Below are 17135 nucleotides of genomic sequence, written 5' to 3' on the forward strand. Positions count from 1 at the left end.
TTGTTTCTGGTTTGAATCACGTTGTAATGTGGTACCACACTGAAACAGTTAATTAAACCTAGTCTCGGTCAATATTTTAATGGATAACGCATGTTAGGTCTGGGATTTGCCCCCATGAGACTCATACTTTCGCATATTTCTCATACTTGTTGGCCTGATCCTGGGCTATTTCTGGTTTGGATCACATAGTAATATGGTACCACACTGAAACGGTCGAGTAAACCTGGTCTCGATCAATATTTTACAGGATAACGCATGTTAGGTCTGGGTTAGGTCCAGGATTTGCCCTCATCAGGCTAACACTTTCGCATATTTCTCATACTTGTTAGCCAGATCCTTTGCTTTTTCTGGATCGGATCACACAGTAATGTACTACCACACTGAAACAGTCAATTACACCTGGTCTCGATCAATATTTTAGAGGATAACGCATGTTAGGTCTGGGTTAGGTCCAGGATTTGCCCGCATCAGGCTCATACTTTTGTATATTTCTTATACTTGTTGAACAGATCCTTGGATTTTTCTGGTTTGGATAACGTATTAATGTGGTACCACACGGACACTGTCAACTAAACCTGGTTCCGATTAATATATAAGAGGATAACGCAGGTTATGACTGGGTTAGGTCTGGTATTTGCCATCACCTAGCTCATACTTTCGCATTTTTCGCATACTTGTTGGCCAGATCCTGGGCTTTTTCTGATTTGGATCACGTAGTAATGTGGTACCACACTGGAACAGTCATTTAAACCTGGTTTCGATTAATATTTTAGGGGATAACACCGGTTAGGTCTGGGTTACGTCTAGTATTTGCAATCACCTGCCTCATACTTTCGATTTTCTCGCATACTTGGTGGCCAGATCCTGGGTTCTTTTCTCGTTCGGATCACGTATTAATGTGGTGCCACACTGAAATAGTCAATTCAACCTGGATTCGGTGAATATTTTAGAGGATAACACCAGTTAAGTCTGGGTTAGGTTTCGGATTTGCCCTCATCTGGCTCGTACTTTCGAATTTTAGGCATACTTGTTGGCCAGGTCTTGGACTTTTTCTGATTTGGGCCACGTAGTACTGTGGTACCGCATTGAAAAAGTCAATTAATCCTGGTTCCGATTAATATTTAAAGGATGACGCCGGTTATATCTGGGTTAGGTCTGGTATTTCCCATCATCTAGCTCATACTTTCGCATTTTTCGCATACTTGTTGGCCAGATCCTGGCGTTTTTCTGGTTTGGATCACGTAGTAATGCGGTACCACACCGAAGCAGTCAATTAAACCGGGTTGCGATTAATATTTTAGAGGACAACAACGGTTATGTCTGGTTTAGGTCTGGTATTTGCCCTCATCTGGCTCATACTTTCGCGTTTTTCGCACACTTGTTGGCCAGATCCCGGGGTTTTTTCTGGCTTGGATCCCGTAGTAATGTGGTTCCACTCCGAAACAGTCAATTAAACCTGGTTGCGATTAATATTTTAGAGGATAACGCCGGTTATGTCTCGGTTAGGTCTGGTACTTGCAATCATCTGGCTCATACTTTCGCGTTTTTCGCACACTTGTTGGCCACATCCTCGCCTTTTTCTGGTTTGGATCACGCACTAATGCGGTGCCACACCGAAACGGACAATTAAACCTGTTTGCGATTAATATTATGGAGGATAACGCCGTTATGTCTCGGTTAGGTCTGGGATTTGCCCTCATCTGGCTCGTACTATCGCACTTTTCGCATACTTGTTGGCCAGATCCAGGCCTTTTTCTGGTTTGGATCACATAGTAATGCGGCACCACACCGATACAGTCGATTAAACCTGGTTGCGATTAATATTTTAGAGGATAACGCCGGTTATGTCTCGGATAGATCTGGGATTTGTTCCCATCAGGCTCGTACCTTCGCATTTTTGGCGTACTTGTTGGCAGGATCCTGGGCTTTTTCTGGTTTGGATCACGTAGTAATGCGGTACCACACCGAAACAGTCAATTAAACCTGGTTGTGATTAATATTTTAGAGGATAACGCCTGTTATGTCACGGTTAGTTCTGGGATTTGCCCTCATCTGGCTCGTGCTTTCGCAATTGTCGCATACTTGTTGGCAGGATCCTGAACTTTTTCTGGTTTGGATCACGTAGTAATGCGGTACCACACCGAAACAGTTAATTAAACCTGGTTGCGATTAATATTTTAGAGGATAACGCCGGTTATGTCTGGGTTATGTCTGGTATTTGCCCTCATCTGGCTCGTACTTTCGCAATTTTCGCACACTTGTTGGCCACATCCTCGTCTTTTTCTGGTTTGGATCACGCACTAATGCGGTGCCACACCGAAACATACAATTAAACCTGTTTGCGATTAATATTATGGAGGATAACGCCGTTATGTCTCGGTTAGGTCTGGGATTTGCCCTCATCTGGCTCGTTCTATCGCATTTTTCGCATACTTGTTGGCCAAATCCTGGGTTTTTTCTGGTTTGGATACCGTAGTAATGTGGTACCACACTGAAACAGTCAATAAAAGCTGGTTCCGATTAGTATTTTAGAGGATGACGCTGGTTATGTCTGGGTTAGTTCTGGTATTTGCAATCATCTGGTTCATACTTTCGCGTTTTTCACATACTTGTTGGCCAAATCCTGGGTTTTTTCTGGTTTGGATCCCGTAGTAGTGTGGTACCACACTGAAACAGTCAATAAAAGCTGGTTCCGATTAGTATTTTAGAGGATAACGCCGGTTATGTCTTGGTGAGGTCTGGAATTTGCCCTAATCTGGCTCGTACTTTCGCATTTTACGCATACTTGTTGGCCAGATCCTGGGATATTTCTGGCTCGGATCACGTGGTAATGCGGTACCACACCGAAACAGTCAATTAAACCTGGTTCCGATTAGTATTTTAGAGGATAACGCCGGTTATGTCTGGGTTAGGTCTGGTACTTGCCCAGTTCTGGCTCGTACTTTCGCATTTTTCGCATACATGTTAGCCAGATCCTGGCCTTTTTCTGGCTTGGCCCACGTAGTAATGTGGTACCACACTGAAACAGTCAATTAAACCGACTTCCGATTAATATTTTAGAGGATAACGCTGGTTATGTCTGCGTTAGGTCTGGTATTTGCCCTCATCTGGCTCGTACCTTCGCATTTTTCGCATACTTGTTGGCCAGATCCTGGCGTTTTTCTGGTTTGGAACACGTAGTAATGCGGTACCACACCGAAGCAGTCAATTAAACCGGGTTGCGATTAATATTTTAGAGGACAACAACGGTTATGTCTGGTTTAGGTCTGGTATTTGCCCTCATCTGGCTCGTACTTTCGCATTTTTCGCATACTTGTTGGCCAGATCCTGGCGTTTTTCTTGTTTGGATCACGTAGTAATGCGGTACCACACCGAAACAGTCAATTAAACCGGGTTGCGAATAATATTTTAGAGGACAACACCGGTTATGTCTGGTTTAGGTCTGGTATTTGCCCTCACCTGGGTCGTACTTTCGAATTTTGCGCATACTTGTTGGGCAAATCCTGGCGTTTCTCTGGCTTGGCCCACGTAGCAATGCGGTACCACACTGAAACTGTCAATTAAACCTAGTTGCGTTTAATATTTTAGAGGATAACGCCGGTTATGTCTGGGTTAGGTCTGGTATTTGCCCTCACCTGGCTCGTACTTTCGCATTTTTCGCGTACTTATTGGCCAGATCCTGGCGTTTTTCTGGTTTGGCCCACGAAGTAATGCGGTACCACACTGAAACAGTCAATAAAAGCTGGTTCCGATTAGTATTATACAGGATAACGCCGGTTATGTCTGGTTTAGGTCTGGTATTTGCCCTCATCTGGCTCGTACTTTCGCATTTTGCGCATACTTGTTGGCCAGATCCTGGCGTTTCTCTGGCTTGGCCCACGTAGTAATGCGGTACCACACCGAAACAGTCAATTAAACCTGGTTGCGATAAATACTTTTGACGATAACGCCGGTTATGTCTGGTTTAGGGCTGGTATTTGCCCTCACCTGGCTCGTACCTTCGCATTTTTCCCATACTTGTTGGCAGGATCCTGGGCTTTTTGTGGTTTGATCACGTAGTGATGCGGTACCACACCGAAACAGTCAACTAAACCTGGTTGTGATTAATATTTTAGAGGATAACGCCGGTTATGTCACGGTTAGTTCTGGGATTTGCCCTCATCTGGCTCGTTCTTTCGCGTTTTTCGCATACTTGCTGGCCAGATCCGGGGTTTTTTCTGGTTTGGATCCCGTAGAAATGTGGTTCCACACAGAAACTGTCAATTAAACCTGGTTGCGATTAATATTATAGGGGATAACACTGGTTATGTCTGGGTTAGTTCTGGTATTTGCAATCACCTGTCTGATACTTTCGCAATTTTCGCATACTTTTTGGCCAGATCCTGGGTTTCTTCAGGCTTGGATCCCGTAGTAATGTGGTTCCACACCGAAACAGTTAATTACACATGGTTGCGATTAATATTTCAGAGGATAACGCCGGTTATGTCTCGCTTATGTGTGGTATTTGCAATCATCTGGCTCATACTCTCGCAATTTTCGCATACTTGTTGGCCAGATCCTGGGTTTTTTCAGTCTTGGATCCCGTAGTAATGTGGTTCCACACCGAAACACTCAATTACACCTGGTTGCGATTAATATAATTGAGGATAATGCCGGTTATGTCTCGGTTATGTCTGGGATTTGCCCTCATCTGGCTCGTACTTTCGCACTTTTCGCATACTTGTTGGCCAGATCCAGGCCTTTTTCTGGTTTGGATCACGTAGTAATGCGGCACCACACCGATACAGTCAATTAAACCTGGTTGCGATTAATATTTTAGAGGATCACGCTGTTATGTCTCGGATAGGTCTGGGATTTGTTCCCATCAGGCTCGTACCTTCGCATTTTTCGCGTACTTGTTGGCAGGATCCTGGGCTTTTTCTGGTTTGGATCACGTAGTAATGCGGTGCCACACCGAAACAGTCAATTAAACCGGGTTGCGATTAATATTTTAGAGGACAACGCCGGTTATGTCTGGTTTAGGTCTGGTATTTGCCCTCACCTGGCTCGTAATTTCGAATTTTGCGCAAACTTGTTGGCCAGATCCTGGCGTTTTTCTGGATTGGATCACGTTGAAATGCGGTACCACACCGAATCAGTCAATTAAACCTAGTTCCGATTAATAGTTTAGAGGATAACGGTAGCTATGTCTGCGTTAGTTCTGGTATTTCCAATCATCTGGCTCATACTTTCGCGTTTTTCGCATACTCGTTGGCCAGATCCTGGGTTTTTTCTGGTTTGGATCCCGTAGTAATGTGGTTCCACACCGAAACAGTCAATTTCACCTGGTTGCGATTAATATAACTGAGGATAATGCCGGTTATGTCTCGGTTATGTCTGGGATTTGCCCTCATCTGGCTCGTACTTTCGCATTTTCCGCATACTTGTTGGCCAGATCCTGGGCTATTTCTGGTTTGGATCACGTAGTAATGTGGTACCACCCTGAAACAGTCAGTAAAAGCTGGTTCCGATTAGTATTTTAGAGGGTCACGCAGGTTATGTCTGGGTTAGTTCTGATATCTGCAATCATCTGGCTCATACTATCGCGTTTTTCGCATACTAGTTGGTCAGATCTTGAATTTTTTGTGGTTTGGATCCCGTCGTAATGTGGTTCCACACCGAAACAGCCAATTAAACCTGGTTTGCGATTAATATTTTGGAGGATAACGCTGGTTATGTTTGGGTCCTTTTCTGGTATTTGCAATCATCTGGCACATTCTTTCGCATTTTTCGCATACTTGTTGGGCAGATCCTGGGATATTTCTGGTTTCGATCACGTAGTAATGTGGTACCACACAGAAACAGTCAATAAATGCTGGTTCCGATTAGTATTTTAGAGGATGACGTTGGTTATGTCTGGGTTAGTTCTGGTATTTGCAATCATCTGGTTCATACTTTCACGTATTTCACATACTTGTGGCCAGATCCTGGGTTTTTTCTGGCTTGGATCCCGTAGTAATGTGGTTCCACTCCGAAACAGTAAATTAAACCTGGTTGCGATTAATATTTTAGAGGATAACGCCGGTTATGTCTCGGATAGGTCTGGGATTTGCCCTTACCTGGCTCGTACCTTCGCATTTTTCCCATACTTGTTGGCAGGATTCTGGGCTTTTTCTGGTTTGGATCACGTAGTGATGCGGTACCACACCGAAACAGTCAACTAAACCTGGTTGTGATTAATATTTTAGAGGATAACGCCGGTTATGTCACGGTTAGTTCTGGGATTTGCCCTCATCTGGCTCGTTCTTTCGCGTTTTTCGCATACTTGCTGGCCAGATCCGGGGTTTTTTCTGGTTTGGATCCCGTAGAAATGTGGTTCCACACAGAAACTGTCAATTAAACCTGGTTGCGATTAATATTATAGGGGATAACACTGGTTATGTCTGGGTTAGTTCTGGTATTTGCAATCACCTGTCTGATACTTTCGCAATTTTCGCATACTTTTTGGCCAGATCCTGGGTTTCTTCAGGCTTGGATCCCGTAGTAATGTGGTTCCACACCGAAACAGTTAATTACACATGGTTGCGATTAATATTTCAGAGGATAACGCCGGTTATGTCTCGGTTATGTGTGGTATTTGCAATCATCTGGCTCATACTTTCGCAATTTTCGCATACTTGTTGGCCAGATCCTGGGTTTTTTCAGTCTTGGATCCCGTAGTAATGTGGTTCCACACCGAAACAGTCAATTACACCTGGTTGCGATTAATATAATTGAGGATAATGCCGGTTATGTCTCGGTTATGTCTGGGATTTGCCCTCATCTGGCTCGTACTTTCGCATTTTTCGCATACTTCTTGGCCAGATCCAGGGCTTTTTCTGGTTTGGATCACGTAATAATGCGGTACCACACCGAAACAGTCTATTAAGCCTGATTGCGAATAATATTTTAGAGGATAACGCCGGTTATGTCTCGGTTAGGTCTGGGATTTGCCCTCATCTTGCTCGTACTTTCACATTTTCCGCATACTTGTTGGCCAGATCTTGGGCTATTTCTGGTTTGGATCACGTAGTAATGTGGTACCACCCTGAAAGTGCCAAAAAATGCTGGTTCCGATTAGTATTTTAGAGGATGACGCTGGTTATGTCTGGGTTAGTTCTGGTATTTGCAATCATCTGGTTCATACTTTCGCGTTTTTCACATACTTGTGGCCAGATCCTGGGCTTTTTCTGGCTTGGATCCCGTAGTAATGTGGTTCCACACCGAATCAGTTAATTACACCTGGTTGCGATTAATATTTTAGAGGATAACGCCGGTTATGTCTCGGTTGGGTCTGGTATTTGCCCTCATCTGGCTCATACTTTCGCATTTTACGCATACTTGTTGGCCAGATCCTGGGATATTTCTGGTTTGGATCACGTGGTAATACGGTACCACACCGAAACAGTCAATTAAACCTGGTTGCGATTAATATTTTAGAGGATAACGCCGGTTATGTCTCGGTTAGGTCTGAGATTTGGCCTCATCTGGCTCGTACTTTCGCATTTTTCGCATACTTGTTGGCCAGATCCTGGCGTTTTTCTGGCTTGGATCCCGTAGTAATGTGGTTCCACACCGAATCAGTTAATTACACCTGGTTGCGATTAATATTTTAGAGGATAACGCCGGTTATGTCTCGGTTGGGTCTGGTATTTGCCCTCATCTGGCTCGTACTTTCGCATTTTTCGCATACTTGTTGGGCAGATCCTGGGCTTTTTCTGGTTTGGATCACGCAGTAATGCAGTACCACACCGAAACAGTCAATTAAACCTGGTTGCGATGAATATTTTAACGGATAACGCCGGTTATGTCTGGGATAGGTCTGGTATTAGCCCTCATCTGGCTCGTACTTTCGCATTTTTCGCATACTTGTTGGCCAGATCCTGGCCATTTTCTGACTTGGCCCACGTAGTAATGCGGTACCTCACTGAAACAGTCAATAAAAGCTGGTTCCGATTAGTATTTTAGAGGATAACGCCGGTTATGTCTGGGTTAGGTCTGGTATTTGCAATTATCTGGCTCATACTTTCGCGTTTTTCGCACACTTGTTGGCCACATTCTCGTCTTTTTCTGGTTTGGATCACGCACTAATGCGGTGCCACACCGAAACAGTCAATTAAACCTGTTTGCGATTAATATTATGGAGGATAACGCCGGTTATGTCTCGGTTAGGTCTGGGATTTGCCCTCATCTGGCTCGTACTTTCGCACTTTTCGCATACTTGTTGGCCAGATCCAGGCCTTTTTCTGGTTTGGATCACGTAGTAATGCGGCACCACACCGATACAGTCAATTAAACCTGGTTGCGATTAATATTTTAGAGGATCACGCTGTTATGTCTCGGATAGGTCTGGGATTTGTTCCCATCAGGCTCGTACCTTCGCATTTTTCGCGTACTTGTTGGCAGGATCCTGGGCTTTTTCTGGTTTGGATCACGTAGTAATGCGGTGCCACACCGAAACAGTTAATTAAACCTGTTTGCGATTAATATTATGGAGGATAACGCCGGTTATGTCTCGGTTAGTTCTGAGATTTGCCCTCATCTGGCTCGTACTTTCGCACTTTTCGCATACTTGTTGGCCAGATCCTCGCCATTTTCTGGCTTGGATCCCGTAGTAATGTGGTTCCACACCGAAACAGTTAATTACACCTGGTTGCGATTAATATTTTAGAGGATAACGCCGGTTATGTCTCGGTTAGGTCTGGTATTTGCCCTCATCTGGGTCGTACTTTCGCATTTTTCGCATACTTGTTGGCCAGATCCTAGCCTTGTTCTGGTATAGATCACGTAGTAATGCGGTACGACACCGAAACAGTCAATTAAACCGGGTTGTGATTAATATTTCAGAGGATAACGCCGGTTATGTCTGGGTTAGGTCTGGTATTTGCCCTCATCTTGCTCATACTTTCGCAATTTTCGCATACTTGTTGGCCAAATCCTGGGTTTTTTCTGTCTTGGATCCCGTAGTAATGTGGTTCTACACCGAAACAGTCAATTACACCTGGTTGCGATTAATATAGTACATGATAACTCCGGTTATGTCTCGGTTATGTCTGGGATTTGCCCTCATTTGTCTCGTACTTTTGCATTTTTGGCATACCTCTTGGCCAGATCCAGGGCTTCTTCTGGTTTGGATCACGTAATAATGCGGTACCACACCGAAACAGTCAATTAAACCTGGTGGCGATTAATATTTTAGAGGATAACGCCGGTTATGTCTCGGCAAGGTCTGGTATTAGCCCTCATCTGGCTTGTACTTTCGCATTTCTCGCATACTTGTTGGCCAGATCCTGGTCTTTTTCAGGTTTGGATCACGTAGTAATGTGGTACCACACTGAAACAGTCACTAAAAGCTGGTTCCGATTTATATTTTAGAGGAGAACGCCGGTTATGCCTGGGTTAGGTCTGGTATTTGCCACTATCTAGCTCATACTTTCGCATTTTTCGCATACTTGTTGGCCAGATCCCGGCTTTTTTCTGGTTTGGATCACGTGGTAATGCGGTACCACACCGAAACAGTCAATTATACCTGGTTGCGATTAAATTTTTAGTGGATAACGCCCGTTATGTCTCGGTTATGTCTGGGATTTGCCCTCATCTGGCTCGTACTTTCGCATTTTCCGCATGCCTGTTGGCCAGATCCTGGGCTTTTTCAGGTATGGATCACGTAGTAATGTGGCTGCACACCGAAACAGTCAATTAAACCTGGTCGTGATTAATATTTTAGAGGATAACGCCGGTTATGTCTCGGTTAGGTCTGGGATTTGCCCTCATCTGGCTCATACTTTCGCGTTTTTCACATACTTGTTGGCCAGATCCTGGGATATTTCTGGTTTGGATCACGTGGTAATGCGGTACCACACCGAAACAGTCAATTAAACCTGGTGGCGATTAATATTTTAGAGGATAACGCCGGTTATGTCTCGGTTAGTTCTGGGATTTGCCCTCATCTGGCTCGTACTTTCGCACTTTTCGCATACTTGTTGGCCAGATCCTCGCCATTTTCTGGCTTGGATCCCGTAGTAATGTGGTTCCACACCGAAACAGTTAACTACACCTGGTTGCGATTAATATTTTAGGGGATAACGCCGGTTATGTCTCGGTTATGTCTGGGATTTGCCCTCATCTGGCTCGTACTTTCGCATTTTTCGCATACTTCTTGGCCAGATCCAGGGCTTTTTCTGGTTTGGATAACGTAATAATGCGGTACCACACCGAAACAGTCAATTAAACCTGATTGCGAATAATATTTTAGAGGATAACGCCGTTTATGTCTCGGTTAGGTCTGGGATTTGCCCACATCTTGCTCGTACTTTCGCATTTTCCGCATACTTGGTGGCCAGATCCTGGGCTATTTCTGGTTTGGATCACGTAGTAATGTGGCACCACCCTCAAACAGTCAATAAAAGCTGGTTCCGATTAGTATTTTAAAGGATCACGCTGGGTATGTCTGGGTTAGTTCTGGTATTTGCAATCATCTGGTTCATGCTTTCGCGTTCTTCACATACTTGTGGCCAGATCCTGGGTTTTTTCTGGCTTGGATCCCGTAGTAATGTGGTTCCACTCCGAAACAGTAAATTAAACCTGGTTGTGATTAATATTTTAGAGGATAATGCCGGTTATGTCTCGGTTAGGTATGGGATTTGCCCTCATCTGGCTCTTACTTTCACATTTTACGCATACTTGTTGGCCAGATCCTGGGATATTTCTGGTTTGGATCACGTGGTAATGCGGTACCACACCGAAACAGTCAATTAAACCTGGTGGCGATTAATATTTTAGAGGATAACGCCGGTTATGTCTCGGTTAGTTCTGGGATTTGCCCTCATCTGGCTCGTACTTTCGCACTTTTCGCATACTTGTTGGCCAGATCCTCGCCATTTTCTGGCTTGGATCCCGTAGTAATGTGGTTCCACACCGAAACAGTTAATTACACCTGGTTGCGATTAATATTTTTGAGGATAACGCCGGTTATGTCTCGGTTAGGTCCGGGATTTGCCCTCATCTTGCTCGTACTTTCGCATTTTCCGCATACTTGTTGGCCAGATCCTGGGCTATTTCTGTCTTGGATCCCGTAGTAATGTGGTTTTACACCGAAACAGTCAATTACACCTGGTTGCGATTAATATAATACAGGATAACGCCGGTTATGTCTCGGTTATGTCTGGGATTTGCCCCCATCTGGCTCGTACTTTCGCAATTTTCGCATACTTGTTGGCCAGATCCTGGGTTTTTTCTGTCTTGTATCCCGTAGTAATGTCGTTCCACACCGAAACAGTCAATTACACCTGGTTGCGATTAATATAATAGAGGATATCGCCGGTTATGTCTCGGTTATGTCTGGGATTTGCCCTCATCTGGCTCGTACTTTCGCATTTTTCGCATACTTCTTGGCCAGATCCAGGGCTTTTTCTGGTTTGGATCACGTAATAATGCGGTACCACACCGAAACAGTCAATTAAACCTAATTGCGAATAATATTTTAGAGGATAACGCCGGTTATGTCTCGGTTAGGTCTGGGATTTGCCCTCATCTTGCTCGTACTTTCGCATTTTCCGCATACTTGTTGGCCAGATCCTGGGCTATTTCTGGTTTGGATCACGTAGTAATGTGGTTCCACACCGAGGCAGTCAATTACACCTGGTTGCGGTTAATATTTTAGAGGGTAACGCCGGTTATGTCTGGGTTAGGTCTGAAATTTGCCTTCATCTGGCTCGTACTTTCGCATTTTTCGCATACTTGTTGGCCAGATCCTGGGCTTTTTTTCTGGTTTGGATCACGTACTAATGTGGCACCACACCGAAACAGTCAATAAAAGCTGGTTCCGATTAGTAATTTAGAGGACAACGCTGGTTATGGCTGCGTTAGTTCATTTGCAATCATCTGGCTCATACTTTCGCGATTTCGCATACTTGTTGGCCAGATCCTGTGTTTTTTCTGGTATGGAACCCGTAGTAATGTGGCTCCAAACCGAAACAGTCAATTACACCTGGTCGTGATTAATATTTTAGAGGATAACGCCGGTTATGTCTCGGTTAGGTCTGGGATTTGCCCTCATCTGGCTCATACTTTCGCGTTTTTCACATACTTGTGGCCAGATCCTGGGTTTTTTCTGGCTTGGATCCCGTAATAATGTGGTTCCACTCCGAAACAGTCAATTAAACCTGGTTGCGATTAATATTTTAGAGGATAACGCCGGTTATGTCTCGGTTAGGTCTGGGATTTGCCCTCATCTGCAGCGTACTTTCGCAATTTTCGCATACTTGTTGGCCAGATCCTGGGTTTTTTCTTTCTTGGATCCCGTAGTAATGTGGTTCCACACCGAAACAGTCAATTACACCTGGTTGCGATTAATATAATAGAGGATAACGCCGGTTATGTCTCGGTTATGTCTGGGATTTGCCTCATCTGTCTCGTACTTTCGCAATTTTCGCATACTTTTTGGCCAGATCCTGGGTTTTTTCTTTCTTGGATCCCGTAGTAATGTGGTTCCACACCGAAACAGTCAATTACACCTGGTTGCGATTAATATAATAGAGGATAACGCCGGTTATGTCTCGGTTATGTCTGGGATTTGCCTCATCTGTCTCGTACTTTCGCAATTTTCGCATACTTTTTGGCCAGATCCTGGGTTTTTTCTTGCTTGGATTCCTTAGTAAAGTGGTTCTACACCGAAACAGTTAATTACACCTGGTTGCGATTAATATTTTAGAGGATAACGCCGGTTATGTCTCGGTTATGTGTGGTATTTGCAATCATCTGGCTCGTACTTTCGCAATTTTCGCATACTTGTTGGCCAGATCCTGGGTTTTTTCTGTCTTGGATCCCGTAGTAATGTGGTTCCACACCGAAACAGTCAATTACACCTGGTTGCGATTAATATAATAGAGGATAACGCCGGTTATGTCTCGGTTATGTGTGGTATTTGCAATCATCTGGCTCATACTTTCGCATTTTTCTCATACATGCTGGCCAGATCCTGGGTTTTTTCTGGCTTGGATCCCCTAGTAATGAGGTTCCACTCCGAAGCAGTCAATTAAACATGATTGCGAATAATATTTTAGCGGATAACGCCGGTTATGTCTCGGGTTGGTCTGGGATTTGCCCTCATCAGACTCATACTTTCGCAATTTTCACATACTAGTTGGCCAGATCTTGGGTTTTTTGTGGTTTGGATCCCGTCGTAATGTGGTTCCACACCGAAACAGTCAATTACACCTGGTTGCGATTAATATAATAGAGGATAACGCCGGTTATGTCTCGGTTATGTCTGGGATTTGCCTCATCTGTCTCGTACTTTCGCAATTTTCGCATACTTTTTGGCCAGATCCTGGGTTTTTTCTGGCTTGGATCCCCTAGTAATGAGGTTCCACTCCGAAGCAGTCAATTAAACATGATTGCGAATAATATTTTAGCGGATAACGCCGGTTATGTCTCGGGTTGGTCTGGGATTTGCCCTCATCAGACTCATACTTTCGCGTTTTTCACATACTTGTGGCCAGATCCTGGGTTTTTTCTGGCTTGGATCCCCTAGTAATGAGGTTCCACTCCGAAGCAGTCAATTAAACATGATTGCGAATAATATTTTAGAGGATAACGCCGGTTATGTCTCGGGTTGGTCTGGGATTTGCCCTCATCTTGCTCGTACTTTCGCATTTTCCGCATACTTGTTGGCCAGATCCTGGGTTTTTTCTCGTTTGGATCACGTAGTAATGTGGTACCACCCAGAAACAGTCAATAAAAGCTGGTTCCGATTAGTATTTTAGAGGATCACGCTGGTTATGTCTGGGTTAGTTCTTATATCAGCAATCATCTGGCTCATACTATCGCGTTTTTCGCATACTTGTTGGCCAGATCCTGGGTTCTTTCTGGATGTGATCCCGTAGTAATGTGGTTCCTCTCCGAAACAGTCAACTAAACCTGGTTGCGATTAATATTTTAGAGGATAACGCCGGTTATGTCTCGGTTAGGTCTGGTATTTGCCCTCATCTGGGTCGTACTTTCGCATTTTTCTCATACATGCTGGCCAGATCCTTGCCTTTTTCTGGTTTGGATCACGTAGTAATGCGGTACCACACCGAAACAGTCAATTAAACCTGGTTGTGATTAATATTTCAGAGGAAAACGTCGGTTATGTCTCGGTTAGTTCTGGGATTTGCCCTCATGTGTCTCATACTTTCAGCAATTTTCACATACTAGTTGGCCAGATCTTGGGTTTTTTATGGTTTGGATCCCGTCGTAATGTGGTACCACACTGAAACAGTCCATTAAACCTGGTTTTGATCAATATTTTAGAGGATAACTCATGCTAGGTCTGGGATAGGTCTGGGATTTTCACTCATAACGCTCGTACTTTCGCATATTTCCATACTTGTTGGCCAGATCCTTGGATTTTTCTGGATTGGATCACGTAGTAACGTGGTACCACACTGAAGCAGTTAATTAAACCTGGATACGGCCAATATTTGAGAGGATAACGCATGTTAGGTCTGGGTTAGGTCTTGTATTTGCCCTCGTCAGGCTCTTACTTTCGCATATTTCTCACACTTCATGGCTAGATCCTGGGCTTTTCCTGGATTGGATCACGTAGTAATGTGGTACCACACTGAAAAACTCGATTAAACCTGGTTTCGATGAATATTTTTGAGGGTAACGCAAGTTAGGTCTAGGTTAGGCCTGGGATTTTCACTCATCAGACTCATACTTTCGCACTCTTCACATACTTGTTGAATAGATCCTGGGTTTTTCCCTGGTTTGGATCACGTAGTAATGTGGTACCACACTGAAACATTCAATTAAACCTGGTCTTGATAAATATTTTAGAGGATAACGCATGTTAGGTCTGGCATAGGTCTGGAATTTGCCATCATCAGGCTCATATTTTCGCGTTTTTCACATACTTGTTGAACAGATCCTGGGCTTTTTCTGGTTTGGATCACGTAGTAATGTGGTTCCACACTGAAACAGTCCATTAAACCTGGTTTCGATCAATATTCTTGAGAATAACGCAAGTTAGGTCTTGGTTAGTTCTCGGATATGCTCTCATCACGCTCGTACTTTCGCATATTTCTCATACTTGATGGCCAGATTCTGGGCTTTTTCTGGTTTTGATCACGTAGCAATGTAGTACCACAATGAAACAGTCAATTAAACCAGGTTTCCGTCACTATTTTACAGGACAACGCAAGTTAGGTCTGGGACAGGTCTGGGATTTGCCCTCATCAGGCTCGTACTTTCGCGTTTTTCACGCACTTGTTGAATAGATCCTGGGTTTTTTCTGGTTTGGATCACGTAGTAATGTGGTACCACACTGAAACAGTCCATTAAACCTGGTTTCGATCAATATTTTAGAGAATAAAGCATGCTAGGTCTAGGTTAGGTCTGGGATTTGCACTCATCGGGCTCGCACTTTCGCATATTTATCATACTTGTTTGTCAGATTCGGGGTTTTTTCGGGTTTCGATCACGTAGTAATGTGGTACCACACTGAAGCAGTCGATTAATCCTGGTCTCGAGCAATATTTCAGAGGATAACGCAAGTTAGGTCTGGGATAGGTGTGGGATCTGCCCCACATCAGGCTCATACCTTCGCATTTCTCACATCCCTTTGGCCAGATCCTGGGCTTTCACTGGTCTGGATCACGTAGTAATGTGGTACCACACTGAAACAGTCCGTTAAGCCTGGTTTCGATCAATATTTTAGAGGATGACTCATGCTAGGTCTGGGATAGGTCTGGGATTAGCCCTCATCAGGCTAATAGTTTCGCGTTTTTCACATACTTGTTGAACAGATCCTAGGCTTTTTCTGGTTTGGATCACGTAGTAATGTGGTACCACACAGAAACAGTCGATTAAACCTGGTTTCGATCAATATTTTAGACGATATCGCAGGTTAGGTCAGGGATAGGTCTGGGATTTGCCCTCATCAGGGTCATACTTTCGCATACTTCACATACTAGTTGTACAGTTCCTGGGTTATTTCTGGTTTGGATCTGCTAGTAATGTGGTACCACACTGAAACAGTCGATTAAACCAGGTTTCGATCAATATTTTAGATGATAACGCATGTTAAGTCTAGGTTAGGCCTGGGATTTGCCCTCATCAGACTCATACTATCGCATTCTTCACATACTTGTTGAACAGATACCTGGCTTTTTCTGGTTTGGATCACGTAGTAATGTGGTACCACACTGAAGCAGTCCATTAAACCTGGTTTCGATCAATATTTTAGACGATATCGCATGTTAGGTCTGGGATGGGTCTGGGATTTGCCCTCATCAGGGTCATACTTTCGCATACTTCACATTCTAGTTGTACAGTTCCTGGGTTGTTTCTGGTTTGGATCAGCTAGTAATGCGGTACCACACTGAAACAGTCGATTAAACCAGGTTTCGATCTATATTTTAGATGATAACGCATGTTAAGTCAAGGTTAGGCCTGGGATTTGCTCTCATCAGGGTCATACTTTCGCATACTTCACATACCAGTTGTACAGTTCCTGGGTTATTTCTGGTTTGGATCAGCTAGTAATGTGGTACCACACTGAAACAGTCGATTAAACTAGGTTTCGATCAATATTTTAGACGATATCGCATGTTAGGTCTGGGATGGGTCTGGGATTTGCCCTCATCAGGGTCATACTTTCGCATACTTCACATTCTAGTTGTACAGTTCCTGGGTTGTTTCTGGTTTGGATCAGCTAGTAATGTGGTACCACACTGAAACAGTCGATTAAACCAGGTTTCGATCTATATTTTAGATGATAACGCATGTTAAGTCAAGGTTAGGCCTGGGATTTGCTCTCATCAGGGTCATACTTTCGCATACTTCACATACCAGTTGTACAGTTCCTGGGTTATTTCTGGTTTGGATCAGCTAGTAATGTGGTACCACACTGAAACAGTCGATTAAACTAGGTTTCGATCAATACTATAGATGATAACGCATGTTAAGTCTAGGTTAGGCCTAGGATTTGCCCTCATCAGACTCATACTATCCCATTCTTCACATACTTGTTGAACAGATCCCTGGGCTATCACTGGTCTGGATCACGTAGTGGTGTGGTACCACACTGAAACAGTCCAGTAAGCCTGGTTTCGATCTATATTTTAGAGGAT

The sequence above is a fragment of the Colletes latitarsis genome, chromosome 1 (genome assembly GCF_051014445.1).
Source record: "Colletes latitarsis isolate SP2378_abdomen chromosome 1, iyColLati1, whole genome shotgun sequence".
NCBI lineage: Eukaryota > Metazoa > Arthropoda > Insecta > Hymenoptera > Colletidae > Colletes > Colletes latitarsis.